Genomic DNA, 4,096 nt, shown 5'->3' on the forward strand with positions numbered 1-4,096 from the left:
AGGCTCATGTTGGACATCAGTCCTGGCGCCATAGGCGCCAGGCTCATAACGGGAAGTGTTTGGTGCACTTACCTGAAGCAGACCATGCTGCACACTCACCTGATGCAGACCATGCTGCATGAAGAACCAAGCCAAATGAGGCTTAGGAGGGACTATTTTTCTGAAGGAACTATTTTGTTACTTGGATGGGGCTGTGGAAGAATACTCACCTGGAACTTCTTCCAAGGCTATTTAAGCCACGCCCGGACAGCCACACGTGCTTCGCGTTTTTCTGCATCCCAGCAGCTGAACGCTCACTGTGTCTGCTCCTGCACCTGGACTCAAGCCACGCCCGCCTCGAACCTGGAACACCTGTAAGGAAAGAAGAGAAGAGAAAGGTGAAAACCAAGAACTTATTCAACCTTCTTACCTGCATCCAGAATCTTCATGCCAGCATTCCTGAAGGAAGACTTCCATTTAAAAGCACTGCGTTGCTCGCTGCAGCGCCGCGCTTCACTCACCTGTTCCCAAGACGCTGCCCGGCTCCATCGCGGCTCTCAGCACCGGTCGCCACATCTCTGCACCTAGGGGAGAGAAGAAGAGACAAAAGGTGAGCAAGGGAACACAAGAGGAAAGCCGAATTTTCAGCCATATTACTTACCGGCTTTTCTTGGTGAACCATTCCGCATCTCGGGTCGGCGCCGCATCTTTGGCAGGTACCGCACCCCGGCCCCTATGGGGAAAGGACAAAAGACATTACTGGGGAATTATAAAGACATTTAGAGGGGTCGCCCTCATCACTAACTCACCTGATTTTAACACCGGCAATTTAACCCCTCAACGCATCGCCTTTGTTCTGCACCTGAAATAAAGGACAGATCACAGGTTAGGAAAAACAACATAAAAGGAGGCTCACACTTGAACTTTGCATCTTCATACTTACGGCGTATTGCTCAGAAAAGTCAAGTGGATTGGCCAGCGCCATTCTGAAAACCAGTGAAGTAACTGGACGAACGCGCGCCCCTGCACCAGAAGCAGGATGGAGAGTTCATCCTACCAAACCATAAGGTGAGCTTAAACCGGGGGTTTTGGAGGAAGTCAGAGAAGAACGAAGGGGGGAAGGGGGGAGCAAGCACACTATTCAGCAGACAGTTAATCCCCTTTCTCATCTGCAGAAGGATATTCCTACGGGCCAGACAAGCAAGATTTGGGGGTCCTGTTCAATCGGTGGTCCGAATTCTGCGCATCACTTTTGAAGAGGACACAGCAACCCAGACCAGACCAGCGCCTCCGTGGGAGCCAGGTGAGCATTACAGAACACGAAGCCTTCCTACAAATTCCCACCCAGGCGCTAAGGAAACTTCTGAGACTGACCAGTTGGCCCAACTACTGGGGGAATTACAGGCCGAAGTACACGCCGCTCGTCAAGAGACTAATGCTCTCAGGAGGGAAGTGATTGTAACAAAGGAAACAGCTGATGACCTGGCTAGACAGCTTTTGCAAGGTCAAGCTGGACAAACTCCTTTCCCCGGTTCCAGAGGGAACCCCGCTCCTGTGCTTTCCAGTAACCCGGTGCAGATTAATCTACCTGGAAACATGCCGCTGGCCCCACCCGAACGCTTTGCTGGGGACCCCAAACGATTCGCCGTATTCATGAATCAGTGTCGTTTGCATTTTCTGTGCAGACCTGGGGCCTTCCCTAATGACCAGACCAAGGTAGCCTTTGTATTGTCATATCTCAGCGGCAGTGCTGCCGTTTGGTCAGTTCCACTGGTAACTCAAGATGACCCGATTCTTTGTGATTTTCAAGGATTTCAAGCAAGCATGGAAAGGTTATTTGCTCGTCACTCCCAGGGGCAGGCTCTAGATAATGAACTTCTATCTCTGCGACAGGGCAATCAAGACCTCCTTTCCTACATTGCAACCTTTAATAGACTAATTGTGGAAACTGGGTGGCCAGAGGATAAAAGAATCACGTTATTTTATCGAGGTCTACGCGGAGAACTTAAAGATGTCCTGGCCCAAGTTGTAAATCCGCCCCAAGAATGCTCAGAATATATAGACTTAGTGGTCCAATTGGATCACAGACTGCAAAACAGAAAAGCAGATCGGTCCAAGTTTGAGACCCCGGTGTTAGTCAAGACCCACGCTAACCTCAAGGGGGCTGAAGCCTCTGAGCCAATGCAAATCGGAGGAGTTAAAGGACCTTTAACTCAAAAGGAACGTGAAAGAAGACGGCAGATGCACTTATGTCTTTATTGTGGATCCTCTGGACACTTTCTACGAGATTGCCCGGCAAGGCCGCCCAGGAAGGTGGTAGGAGTCGCTGATAAAATCCATGAAACCTCTGTATCGGGAAACGACCCCGCCCGACAAGCGTAGGGGTCCGCTTGCCGAGCTTGAAAACGAACTCTCAGACCTCGCATTTCATTGTGCCAATGGTCCTCGTAGATCCGGAACAGCCTAAGCGGTTGCATGCAATAAAGGCATACATCGATAGTGGGGCTATAGGAAACTACGTGGATCGTGAATTGGTCTCCAGGATTAACCTCCCTCTGCGTCCTAAAACCAGCAAAGATGTCATCACCACAGTTGATGGAACCGAAATTGCCTCGGGACCGGTAACACATTCCACAGCTGAGGTGACACTTGTAGGTCCGGACGGCCATCGGGAGGCAGTTGTGTTTGATGTAATCAAGGCTCCACAGTTTCAGGTTATTCTCGGAATCCCTTGGTTAGAGACACATAATCCTCGAATTGATTGGCGAGCGAAGAGAATAACCTTTCCGGAGTGTGCACGAACCTGCTACCCAGAAAATCTGAAGATCAGTCTAGCATCAGTAACCTCTGTCTCCATGCAACTACCTCGGAATACCAAGACTTTCAGGACGTCTTCCAAAAGGAACAGGCCAACACGTTACCTCCTCACAGATCGTACGATTGCCAAATCGATCTGGTGCCCGGTGCACAACCCCCTTGTAGCAGGATTTATGCCCTTACTGAGCCAGAGAATCTGCATTTGAGACAATATTTAGATCAATACATAGCCAATGGTTTCATTCGCCCGTTAAAGTCTCCGGCATCCTTGGCTTTGTTCTTCGTGCCAAAAAAAGAAGGCGACCTTAGAACTTGTATCGATTACCGCGCATTGAACCAGATAACTGTTAAAAATCGTTACCCTCTGCCTTTGATCCCTGAACTCCTTGACCAGGTGAAGGACGCTTGCATATACACCAAGTTAGATCTCCGGGGGGCTTATCATCTGGTACGAGTAAAAGAAGGCGACGAATGGAAAACGGCCTTCCGTACAAAATATGGACTATTGGAATACCAGGTGATGCCTTTCGGGTTGTGCAACGCGCCTGCTGCCTTCCAATTCTTCATGAACGATGTCCTTCGGGAACTCATCGATGTCTGTGTTGTCGTGTATATCGATGACATTCTGGTGTACTCCTCTTTGGAATCAGATCACAGAAAACATGTCAGGGCCGTCCTTGAGAAATTGCGCCAGCACAAACTGTTTGCAAAGCTGGAAAAATGCGTTTTCCATACCACCGAGGTTGAGTTTCTTGGATTCATCCTGACACCTAAAGGGGTCCGAATGGACTCACGGAAAGTGGATGCCATCCTCAAATGGCCATCACCTAGTTTGGTGAAAGGTGTCCAAAGCATGCTTGGTTTTGCCAATTCTTATTGCAGGTTTATCCCGGAATTTTCACGGTGGTGCAACCCATCACTGCACTCTTGCGGAAGAATAAACGTTTTGAATGGACTGAGGAAGCTGAACAGGCCTTTCAGGAATTAAAAGCTAAATTTACGTACGCACCTATTTTGAAACACCCACGTCCTGATCTCCCATATATCGTCGAAACCGACGCATCCAGCTTAGCCATTGGAGCTGTCCTCTCTCAGAGAGACCCCGAAACTAACCAACTGCACCTCGTAGCATTTTGGTCCAGAAAGTTCTCGCCGCCGGAGATAAATTATGCAATCACCGATAAGGAATTATTAGCCATTAAGTCCGCCTTTAAGGCATGGCGGCATTATCTTCTTGGCGCCTGGCATACCATCACCATGATCACTGATCACCGAAATTTACAATATTTAAAAACTGCCA

The sequence above is a fragment of the Ambystoma mexicanum genome, chromosome 3q (genome assembly GCF_040938575.1).
Source record: "Ambystoma mexicanum isolate Mex_15411 chromosome 3q, UKY_AmexF1_1, whole genome shotgun sequence".
Taxonomy (NCBI): Eukaryota; Metazoa; Chordata; class Amphibia; order Caudata; family Ambystomatidae; genus Ambystoma; species Ambystoma mexicanum.